Source organism: Caretta caretta, chromosome 3 (genome assembly GCF_965140235.1).
Source record: "Caretta caretta isolate rCarCar2 chromosome 3, rCarCar1.hap1, whole genome shotgun sequence".
NCBI classification, from domain to species: Eukaryota; Metazoa; Chordata; order Testudines; family Cheloniidae; genus Caretta; species Caretta caretta.
The window spans coordinates 157,450,900-157,463,491 of NC_134208.1; the positions used below are offsets into that span (position 1 = coordinate 157,450,900).

The following is a 12,592-nucleotide window of genomic DNA, read 5'->3' on the forward strand; positions in this document are numbered from 1 at the left end:
TGTCCTCCCGGGCCTTCTGTGTCATTTTCCAGCCCCATTCCTGATCCGGCCATGAGATGAGGAGGGAGAGGGGCAGAGGCTTCAAAGACTCCCAGGCTTTGCCAGAGCCCCAGAGTTTTAAAGAGCAACTGGTTCCCGACTTAGTTATTCTGCACAAAAGGGGAGTGTGAGGATTTTTGTTTGTACTGGTCTCATGGCCTTCCCAAAGCCACATGTGGACGCACACATGCATTCACACATGGATATATGTGTTCTCTCACCTGGGGCCTTCTGTTACTGAAAGAACAGTCATTCAGAGGAATAAAACCTTCTGAGAGCCCCCTTGCTTCACAAAGGCTCTCAAGAGCTTTGTTATCCCAAGCCACACATTTCTGAGTCACATTTTAACCCCAGTGTAGTTCTGGTTTTAACCTAAGCCATATCACCCTTCTCTAAAAGTACCGAACATTCCTTTGAGTCCTATTCCTTCCAACAAACACAACCCACCTTCCCTTGAATTCCATTCCAGCCATCTTCATTCATAGCATTTTGTTTTTTAAGCCCACTGGTCACTTTGGGCAGATAATTCATCGATTTTGAGGTAAAAAAAGGACCACTGTGATTATCTAGTCTGGTGTCCTGCATAACACAGGCCAAACAGCCTCACCCAAGTGATTCCTGCACAATGCCTGGCTCTTCTGTTAGAGCTATAGAATATATTTTAGAAAGGTATCCAGGGTTGATTTAAAGACTTCAGGTGACAAAGAATCTACCATCTCCCTTGGTAAATTGTTCCAGTGGTTAATTACCCACACTGTGAAAAAGCTGCACCTTACTTCTAATCTGAATTTGTCTGGCTTTGGCTTCCAACCCCTGGATCTTGTTATGCCTTTTTTGCTAGATGAAAGATACTTCTGTTATCAGATGATCATCTCTATTTGTCAATATGCCTCCAACACTGGGTAAGGAGAGCAGAAGCACTAATATTCAGATGAGAGCCTGGCTTCTGGTTTTGTTGTGAACATTTCACACAGGATTATTAAAAACTTCATTTAGATTCACTGAAACGGCTAATATAGCTTCCCCATGTTTTATAGCAGTGGTTCTTAACCTGGGGTGCACGCACTCCTTGGGGTACAAGATGCCCTTTCTGGGGGAGCCAGACATGCCAGATTTTTTAGAAGGTAAATCATCGAAAACACAAATGAAGCACAGACACGTAAGTACAACTACTTTGTTTCATCAAATCTATGTATTTATTAACATTATACATTTAACAATTACTGTAATATACAAACAAAAATATATCTGGGTTTAAAGAACTGACCTACTTCAAAGGCTTTTGACAAGGGGTGCAAGAACATATTTTGAGAACCAAAGGGATGCAGGCTGCAGTAAAGGTTAAGAACCACTGTTTTATAGAGTATTATTGCCCTTCTGTGTAGTTAAAGTCCTTTCCTCTTAGGACCTTTAACAATCCCCTGGAAAGACCAGGAGTGTCTTGTCTTGTTATTTAATTTAAAAAAGCAATTTCATTTCAAAGAAATCAGATGAAATTCAGACATAGCTCTCAGCTGACATAGAGAAAGAACATTCCTTTTTGACTTGCATTTTTCAATACAATGGAAATAAATCTCATGTAATGTACCATAACACGACAGGGAATGGTTTCTCCTTAACAAATACTCATTTGAAACGGTACCTAGGCCTTGTGCATGCTAAGATCTATTTCCCGCAACAGTGTTCCAGCAAAACTGATTACTAATTCCACAACTCAAATTAAAACTAACAGAGCTTAAAGGCTGGGACTGACGCACGCTCTCTCTCTCTCTCTTCTGACTGAGAACAAGGGTTTTTAGTGTGTGTGTATGTGTTTAATTACATTGTTTAACACACTGGGAATAATTTAGCAACTGGCAGTAGAAGATAAGGCAGATAAACTACCCTCCTCCTGCAGAATAACTTCATCAGCTTTTCAGGAATCATGCTTGGATATGCACATGCGCAGACATACAAGATATTGCTCTGTCTGGTTGAAATTCACCCCTGAAAGAGAGCCTACACAAGGCCCGTGAATGATGTGAGTTCCACTTAAACTGGCAGGACTCAATCCTGCACCCATTGAAGTCAATGGTGCAGCTCCCCTTAACTTCAATGCATAGGATCAGACACTCAGACCCTGATATTTTATTGCCTTGCACTGTGCATAGTTATTTACACCTGTGCAGAGGGGGCACAAAAATGTACCATTTTGATCTGGCAGCTTCTTACAATTGCTTTCCACTAATGTGAAAGACTATGCAAGGTGCAGGGCAAGGGTGAATCAGGCTCTTGGGGTTTAAATGCGACTTGAGTGTGTTGCGTTCCCCTTATGCTGGACCCCTCCACAACGAGGAATTTCACTCTGTGAGTGTTAGAAGGTTTCTTCAAACTAACGTCTGTGTTTGGAGGGAGCAAAGCATGGCACTGTGAAGATCCTGAAACACCCTCTATCATGGACAACCACAGATTGTCTCCCCTTTCTTCACAGGGGAAGACAATGCTATCTAGATGAGGTAAGTCAAATAGGCAAGGGTCCTATGAAAATGTAAGAAGTGATTATGTAATTAAAGATCAGAGGGGTAGCCATGTTAGTCTGTATCCACAAAAACTTTGAGGAGTCCGGTGGCACCTTAAAGAGTAACCGATTTATTTGGGCATAAGCTTTTGTGGGTGAAAAACTCACTTCTTCAGATGCATGGAGTGAAAATTACAGATACAGGCATAAATCCACTGGCAAACAAAGAGAAGGGAGTTACCTTACAAGTGGAGAACCAGTGCTGACAAGGCCAATTCAATCAGGGGGGATGTGGTCCACTCCCGATAATTGAGGAGGAGGTGTCAATAGCAAGAGAGGGGAAATTGCTTTTGTAGTGAGCCAGCCACTCCCAGTCCTTGTTCAAGCCCAAATTAATGGCATTAAGTTTGCAAATGAATCGTAGCTCTGCGATTTCTCTTTGAAGTCCATTTTTGAAGTTTTGTTGAAATATGGCTACTTTTAAATCTGTTATAGAATGTCCAGGGAGATTGAAGCGTTCTCCTAGTGGCTTTTCTATGTTACCATTCCTGATGTCTGATTTGTGTCCATTTATTCTTTTATGTAGAGACTGTCCAATTCAGCCAATGTACATGGCAGAGGGGCATTGCTGGCCCTGATGGCATATACCACATTGGTAGATGTGTAGGTGAATGAGCCCCTGATGGTGTGGCTGATGTGGTTGGGTCCTTTGATGTGTCGCTAGAGTAGATATGGGGACAGAGTAGGCAACAGTGTTTGTTACAGGAATTGGTTCCTGGGTTAGTGTTTCTGTGGTGTGGTGTGTAGTTTCTGGTGAGTATTTGCTTAACTAGGGGAGCTGTCTGTAAGTGATGACTGGCCTGCCTCCCAAGATCTGTGAGAGTGAGGGATCGTTTTCCAGGATAAGTTGTAGATCGTTGATGATGTGCTGGAGAGGTTTTAGCTGGGGGCTGTACTTGATAGCCAGTCGTGTTCTGTTATTTTCCTTGTTGGACCTATCCTAAAGTAGATGACTTCTGGGTACCTGTCTCGCTCTGTCAATCTGTTTCCTCACTTCCCTAGGTGGGTATTGTAGTTGTAAGAATGCTTAATAAAGATCTTGTTAGGAGTTTGTCTCTGTCTGAGGGATTGGAGCAAATGCTGTTGTATCTTAGGGCTTGACTGTAGACCAGGGGTTCCCAAACTTGGTTCACAACTTGTTCAGGGTAAACTCCTGGCAGGCTGTGAGATCCTTTGTTTACCTGAGCATCCTCAGGTACGGCTGCTCGCAGCTCCTGGTGGCTGCAGTTTACCATTCCTGGCCAATGGGAGCTGCAGGAAGCAGTTCGGGCCAGGCCACCTCTTTCCGCAGTTCCCATTGGCCGGGAATGGCAAACCACAGCCACTGGGAGCTGTGAGTGGCTGTATCTGTGGACACTCAGGTAAATAAAGCATCTCATGGCCTGCCAGGGGCTTACCCTGAATAAGCCGCGAGCTAAGTTTGGGAACCCCTGCTGTAGACAATGGATCGTGTGATGTGTCCTGGATGGAAGCTGGAGGCATGTAGGTAACTATAGTGGTCAGTAGGTTTCCAGTATAGGGTGGTGTTTATGTGACCATCACTTATTTGAACTGTAATGTCCAAAAAGTGGATCTCTTGTGTGGAATGGTCCAGGCTGAGGTTGATGGTGGGGTGGAAATTGTTGAAATTCAGGTGGAATTCTTCAAGGGCCTCCTTCCTGTGGGTCCATATGATGAAGATGTTGTGACCTTGCACCCCATAAGGCTTTATGGAAATATGCTTATGAAAGTATATATGACATAACTGGAATATGTTTTATGCTACATATGCCATGTAACTTATCTCTGTAAAGGTTATGATCTACTGAATCTATTCATCCTATTTGTATTCATGTATCATTTTTGTATTCGAAGTTATGAATATTGGCTGTGTACTGGTTTGATTTCAAGTAACCTTAGTAAAGCATTTGGTCAGCTTTTTGAGAAAGGAATGTGCAAATTAAGTGCCCAATCAAGAAACACTTAATGAACAATGGATCTTGGAAGACTCCAATCCACATAAGAAGTCTACTTGAGGAAGTTCAAGGTAGCATGTGAACCATGGCTGCTACCTGTAAGTTCTGAGTCATGCATGGACATGTGACTTGCCCATGTGACTTCAAAACTCCATCTTGTAGCTGGGATTCTACACAGGGGGAGGGAAGGGTGTCCACCCACAAGAGAAAGCCTATTTAAACCCCTGGGAGACCCCTCCATTTTGTCTTCAGCTGGCCCAAGAGATAGCATCTCCACCCCCAAAGATACCTGAAAGAAACTGGAACAAAGGACAGTAACCACAGGGGTGTGAGTGATTGCTAGACCCAGACTAGAAAGAGGCTAGTCTGTAAAGAAGCTTACTGGAACATCTCGGAGGGTGAGGTTTCATCTGTAATCACTTTTTATAGTATTAGGCATAGACTTGCGTGTTTTATTTTATTTGGTAATTCACTTTGTTCTGTATGTTATCACTTGGAACCACTTAAATCCTACTTTTTGTATTTAATAAAATAACTTTTTACTTATTAATTAACATATAGTATGTATTAATAATACTTATTAATTAACCCAGAGTATGCTTTATACAGGGTAAAATGGATTTATTTGGGGTTTGGACGCCATTGGGAGCTGGACATCTGAGTGTTGGAGACAGGAACACTTCTTAAGCCATTTTCAGTTAAGCCTGCAGCTTTTGGGGGATGTGGTTCAGACCTGGGTCTGTGTTTGCAGCAGGCAAGCATGTCTGGCTCAAACAAGGCAAGTTTCTAGAGTCCCAAGCTGGCAGGGAAAATGGGTTAGAAGTCATCTCAACACATCAGTTGGCAGTTCCCAAGGGGTTTTCTGTGATCCAACCCGTCACAGATGTCCTCAGTGTAGCGCAAGTAGAGGATGGGCGCTAGGGGGCAAGAGCTGAGGAAGCGTTGTTCTAAGTCAGCCATAAAGATGTTGGCATACCGTGGGGCCAATGCAGGTACCCATAGCAGTGCCGCTGACTTGAAGATATAAGTTGTCCCCAAATCTGAAATGGTTGTGGGTGAGGACAAAGTCACAAAGCTCAGCCACCAGGTGTGCCGTGGCCTCATCAGGGATACTGTTCCTGACAGCTTGTAGTCCATCCTTATGTGGAATATTAGTGTAAAGAGCTTCTACATCCATGGTGGCCAGGATGGTGTTTTCAGGAAGATCATCAATGCATTGTAGTTTCCTCAGGAAGTCGTTGGTGTCTCGAAGATAGCTAGGAGTCTCATAGGGTCTGAGGAGAGAGTCCAAATAGCCAGATAATCCTGCTGTAAGAGTGCCAATGCCTGAGATGATGGGGTGTCCAGGATTTCCAGGTTTATGGACCTTGGGTAGCAGATAGAATACCCCTGGTCGGGGTTCTAGGCATGTGTCTGCACAGATCTGTTCCTGTGCTTTTTCAGGGAGTTTCTTGAGCAGATGGTGTAGTTTCTTTTGGTACTCCTCAGTGGGATTGGAGGATAGTGGCCAGTAGAATGTGGTGTTGGAGAGTTGCCTGGCAGCCTCCTGCTCATAATCTGACTTGTTCATGATGACTATAGCACCTCCTTTGTCAGCCCCTTTGATTATAATGTCAGAGTTGTTTCTGAGGCTGTGGATGGCATTGCATTTTGTACGGATGAACTTATGGGGCAAGTGATGCCATTTGTTCACAATTTCAGCCTGTGCACGTCTGCGGAAGCACTCTATGTAGAAGTCTAGTCTGTCATTTTGACCATCAGGAGGAGCCCATGCAGAATTCTTCTTCTTGTAGTGTTGGTAGGAGGGTTCCTGTGGGTCAGTGCACTGTTCAATGGTGTATTGAAAATATTCCTTGAGTCGGAGATGGCAAAAGTAGGCTTCCAGATCATCACAGAACTGTATCATGTTTGTGGGGGTGGTGGGGCAGAAGAGTCCCCAAGATAGGACAGACTCTTTTGCTGGGTTAAGTGTGCGGTTGGATAGATTAACAATGCTGTTGGGTGAGTTAAGGGTACCACTGCTGTAGCCCCCTGTGGCATATAGGAGTTTACATAGTTTACTGTCCTTTTTCCTCTGTAGAGAAGTAAAGCATGTGTTGTAAATGGCTTGTCTCATTTTTATAAAGTCCAGCCACGTGGACATTTGTGTGGAAGGTTGCTTTTGTATGAAAGTCTCCAGTTTTGAGAGCTTATTCTTGATCTTCTCCTGTTTGCTGTATGGGATGCTGATCCGGCAGTTCCTCAGTTTCTTTGGGAGTGTGTGGCACAATCTCTCACCATACTAATTAAAGACAAGGAGGACTTGTGGCACCTTAGAGACTAACCAATTTATTTGAGCATAAGCTTTCGTGAGCTACAGCTACATCCGATGAAGTGAGCTGTAGCTCACGAAAGCTTATGCTCAAACAAATTGGTTAGTCTCTAAGGTGCCACAAGTCCTCCTTTTCTTTTTGCAAATGCAGACTAACACGGCTGCTACTCTGAAATCAGTAATTAAAGAGTGTCTCATAATGCATATGCACAAGGGTGCTGAATTAAAGGTGCACAGGCAACCTTCATTCTGGCATTTCCTAACTTCAGAGTGCTTGGCTTTGCAATCTTAATGTTCTTTTAATATAGTTTTTGGTGCAATATTATATACCTCACTATTCAATGGCTCTTTTCTGCAGTTTTCCACTGAGTCCGAAGTAGAAATAAGCCAGCAAGCAAGAACGAACATTTTGTTCCTACTTCATATTTGAACTATTCAGCCTCTTTTATTGCCCTTCAGAAAATGTTCCCAATCCCTCTTTTACAAATATTTCCACCAAATGTTGGCCTGATAGGCTCTCTGTCTCTTAGGGGAAAACAACTGAACTTAGCCTTATAGGTTATTAGAATTCTGGGAAATCAACAAATCCTGCCCACCCCTATTTCCCCTCCCGCAGTGTACCTGCATATTTAACCTTGACTACAGCCTGCATTATGCATCACAGGGAAAGTCCTTTTTTCTTTATAGACCCTGTCCTCCAAGGATCTCAAAGCCCTTTATAAACATCAGTGAATTAGCTTCACAGTGCTCCTCTAAGATGGGACAGCATTACTTAATTAACGCCCCACCCCACTGGGAGGAAATGTTGTGCATCTGTACATGTCCTCTGTGTGAAAGCCAATAATGCCTCTGTACATCAAGACTAAACCCACAATGCTATTGTAAGTCTAGCAGATGTTATCTTTCCAGTGATACATGACACGCCTTCTAACTCTTAACTGTCCATGAGGAATTCTCATGTACTATTCACAAAGTCAAATTTCCTTCATTTTACATAGACAACATAGGACCTTGCCAGTTACCTTTTTACTGCATCATTTAACTACCGCATACAGTGCAGTCATTGTTATCTTAGGATCTCCACTACCGATTACTTCTGATAACTTACCATTCCACAGGGAGGTTCTTTAGAGGAAAGCAAACCCATCTTGCTTCTTTGAAAATGCTCTCTCTCACTCTCTCATTTTGGAGTCATATAAGCAAATCCTCCAGGTAACATTATACCTCCAAGACTAAGTTAGAATCCCAAGCCAAATCCCTTTTGTTGCATCTGTGATGCTTTTCCAGTACTAATATTTCTCCTATTTAATCTTTAAATAAGTAGAACAGCAAAGTGAGGTTTTACCTGTAATGCCTCCAGCGACAAAGCAACAGATGTGTGGTTTTCAGTCTCAGTTCAGTGCTGCTTCATACAAGAACTGCCCCACCTCCTTGAATAAATGCTGCCGGGGTGAATCTCAGTTCAGGACCAAGTATAGAGTCCACAGCGCAGGTGAAGCAGGGCCATAGTACACGTCTCTTCTATCTGACCTCTACAATGACCCTGTTTGCTCTCCTATTCAAGTTGATGGTTGGTCTCCTACAGTTTTTGCTACAACAGAGCAGGGTTTCTTGACTGCTGCTAGCTTTCACTTAATCAGTTTTTTTCTTGGCTCCACCAGGAAATGCTGAAGTTATTATTATTGGAGCAGGAATGGGGGATGGACTGTCCACAAAGCGTGAAATCTATGATGGTGCTTCATTCCTCCACCTGTAATATGAGAAGCAAGTATTTCAGGCCAATACCTATTAATGCTTAAAATCTAATTCTACATCCTTTGTATAAACATAGGTCTGATTCTGCATTGTCCCACTCACTCGAGTAGTTCACTTTACTTTCTATGATAATGCTAGAGTGAGAAAGGATTACTCTTGTGAGTAAGGCTTTCTGGGATTGGACCCCGTCTTAACACAGCCTGAAGCCAAGGCTTAAAAATGCACCCAGTAAACACAACACTTTTGGGACCCCAATTTGAGGCATATGAAAATCAAGCCGTTTTAAGAGGAAATGTGCTCAGCACTTTCTGAAAATCAGGCTCCCTTAAGGGATCTTAAATTAGACACCCAAAAATGGAGCCAGTCAAATCACATATCGCTTTTGAAAATCTTGGCCGGCAATGTTAATCTGAATTGAAGGCTAAATGATATATAGGTGCATTATAGATATATAAAGATTAGATAGATAATCGAGCCCTAAAAACAAGCAACTGCCCACTCTGGTGAAAAAAATCCAGAGATCTCCAGAGGAGGAGCATATTGGCTTCTGCAGCTGAATCCCCAGCTCTCAGTAGAATAAACATTCTGCCTTTCAAACTATTGCATCATTCTGGAGACGTTCCAGAGGGACTGGAGGAAATAAATAAATATACAGACACTCAAGAAAGGTGGGTTCAAATGCTGATCTTTGCCTTGAGCCCTTCTACAAGTGTAATTATCACCCCTTATTCAAGGTAACAAGTTTAATCACCATGACAAGTGCTTGTTAACAGTGATGGGTGATGTGTTCAGGAGTTGCTCAGGATGGTCAGCATTGGGGTTTGACCTGGGAAAAAAGTCACCCCAATATTTAGATCCTTATTTCCAAACTTATCCAAACCACCTGAAGTGCTTGGGTGTGGAAATCCCTTTGGGACACGCTTCCTCTTGATTCTGGGTGGGCTGGAATCCCAGAAGCACAGAGGAAGGAGAAAATGAAGAACAGAGGGCATAGGTATTGGAGCTAGGGGTGCTGCAGCACCCCCGGCTTGAAGTGGCTTCCATCATATACAGGGTTTACAGTGTGGTTCAATGGCTCTCAGAACCCCCATGATACAAATTGTTACAGCACCCCTGACAGAGGGGGAAAAAACATTAAGCAAATATTTCAGCCTCTTCATCAACATTCAGTTCAGGTCTGGGTCATACAGGGGATCACTGTTCCTCTAAAAATGTTGCTCGTTCATAACTACTTCTTACCTTGTGAACATTTCAGGGGGGATGACATTTCTGCATCAGAGTCCTGCTCTCAGTCCGGATTTCAGTGGGAAGCGCATCTGTGTAACTGAGAGCAGAATTTGCCCCAGAGTGCAAAACAGGTGCAGTTTTCCTTTAAGAGCAGTTTTACACTTGTCCTACTACTCCCACATATATAAAAGCTGATTGCATCAAAAACCGGTATGAAATTTCCTTTCATTTCAGGCAAGGAGCTCTGAGGTAATAAACACCACTGGTGCCAGCTCATCCGACAAGCACGCGTGCTCTGTTAATCACCTGCTCTCTGGGGAAACGGCAGGTATATTCCCCTCCAGGTACTGTGATTCGTTGTCTGGAACCAATATCTCTGCTTAAATGGTGGATTAACAATGATTTAAGAAATATTCATTGCAAAGTTGATTAGAAAGCACCATCAGCTGCCTGGCAGGGGATTTTGGTTATTGCAGCATGACACCATTCTGTGACTGTCAGCTTTTCTGTGGAGGGCTGTATTGATGTGTCCATTTTCACAGTGTCTTAAAAGTACTCAGACCCAGGAAGCAGACAGACTTATTTGTGTTAATGAGTGAGTGGATTATTTGCTCTAAGTGTTTGTGATATTTACAAGAAATCCATGAGACGAATAGGCTAATGGCTGAAAAATGCAGGACCATGAATCAGGAGACCTGTGTTCTGTTCTGCCATTGACTTCCAGCGTGACCTTGGTCAAGTCACTTAAACCTCTCTGTGCTTCAGTTTCTGCTTTTGCAAAAGGGGGATACTACTACTGATCTACCTCAGAGGGGGGGTTGTGTGAATTAATTAATTAATTAATTGACTGCAAAGTTCTTTGGGATCTTGGAAGTGCAAAATACACTGCCATTTTTGTGCTGTCAACTAATGTCTCTGGGTTATAAAAAAAAAATCCAAGTATCAACAACTACTCAACCTTCATTCAGCTATAAATCCTATTGACATGGGTGGGCCAAAAGCTGAGAAGTGATGGGAACCTGCAGCTCCCAATGAAGTTAATAGATGCTCAGCACCTCAGGATTTGGCCAGATAGAAGTTTTTACTGAGTACGGACTAAGCAAAGTTGGAGTAAAGACCTCAGGATCTGGTCCAGCAGTTTAGTGGTTAGGGCAGGGAGCTAAGAGTTCTGGGTTTGAGTCCCAGCTTTGCCACTGAATCACTGTACAACTGTGGATATGTGCCGTAACCTCTCTGTGGTCTTAGATTGCCCATGTAAAATACCTGCATCAGAAGGGTATCATGAGAATTAATTCAATAACCTTGGTAAAGCACCTTGAGCTCCTCAGATGGAAGGCACTAGAGATGCTTAGTGTGTTATTCTATATGGTAACGGTAATGAAATATCCTGCTTCAGCATATACAGTCATTACTGCAAAGGCCTGATAGGAATACTCCCCCTGCCGTACACCCCCCTCCCACACACACACACACACACTGCCCCGCACCACACATTTGGCTTGGTGCATTAAGGTGTTTTGGTTGGCTGTTTTGGGGGCTCCATCAGGATGGATTTGATGGGCCAGTAGCCTAAATCCAGTATGACAAGCGCTGTGCTTTTATCTGGAAATGCCATTTCTGCCCATTTATGATGAACGCCGCAGTACTGCCATTTCTTTGGAGAGAAGGGTTTTCTCTTTCAGATTATGCACGAATGATGTTAGCTGTCTCCTCTATCTAAAAAGTGAGATTCCAGGGAGCAGGCTCACCCGCAGAGGAACAGAAGTGCATTAGATAGGATTAGAGCCAGCTAAAAGTCTTCTTTCAGAACTTTTTTGATGGACAAGGCCTTCTCGACCAACAGGAACATTTTCAGGAAAAATGTACATGACTAGAAAATTGTCACTTTTTTTGGCAGAAGTGTTTAAAATGAAAAATTGACTTTTGTGGGGGAAAAGTTGGTTTCATCCACATGGGTGGGGGGAAAAAACCCTTACATTTCTTCCCCCCCACCCTCAGACTGGAAAAAAGTATGAGAGAGTTGTGATGGCATGGTGGAGGGAAGGGAACCCACTTACTTTTTTAAAGACTTCTCCCCCCCACTGGAAAAAGGGGAGGAAAATAAAAAGAAACAGAGAAAGTTCAGGGGAAAATATTTCTTCGGACCCTTGTACCCTCTTCTCTCCTTTTTTAAATTCTAGTGAGGACAAAAATTTAAAAGTGCCCCCACCTTTTCCTTTCCCCTCCCTGGTCCCTTTGTTATTTTATTTATGTATGCCCTTTCCTCTTTTATTGCTTTTACCCCTACCTTAATGTGTTATGTCCATGTAGTATTGTCTGGTCCTGCCGCTCTGACGAGTTGCAAAATTGCATAATTCTGCTGGACAACCCTTGAAACATGCAGTATTTAGAAATTTATGCAAGCTGTAAGTCATTGACCTTTTTGTACTTCTCATTGTTTAGGGGTTTTTTTTTTTAATCTAAACAAAACATTTCCTTAAAATTAATTTCTAAAGAAATCCAGGACTTTGAGAAAGTGTCTGGATTTAAATTATGCCAAATCTGAAATGCTAGCTATAATTTACCATACTGAACAGTCACTCCTCCAGAAAACATTTGGGTATACCTGGGAATTTAAATTTCAAAAAACCTAGAAGAGCTCTAGGATTTAAATGTCATTGAGACAATGAACAAAGATCTGGAGTGCTGAGGGAAGTATGCAACTTCTTAACTGGGAAGAATAGCTGCAGTCAAAATGAATAGTCTGCC

At 42.8% G+C, this 12,592-nt stretch overlaps 1 protein-coding gene across 1 annotated transcript in view; it reads right to left on the reverse strand.

Annotated features, from left to right (window-relative positions):
• Positions 1-8,502, reverse strand: part of CAPN13 (calpain 13) — a 68,007-nt gene extending 59,505 nt beyond the window's left edge. Inside the window, exon 1 of the mRNA XM_048843394.2 lies at positions 8,208-8,502. The gene's annotated coding sequence lies outside the window, so the exon portion shown is untranslated. The remainder of the gene's footprint in view (positions 1-8,207) is intronic.
• Between the last annotated feature and the right edge of the window lie 4,090 nt (positions 8,503-12,592).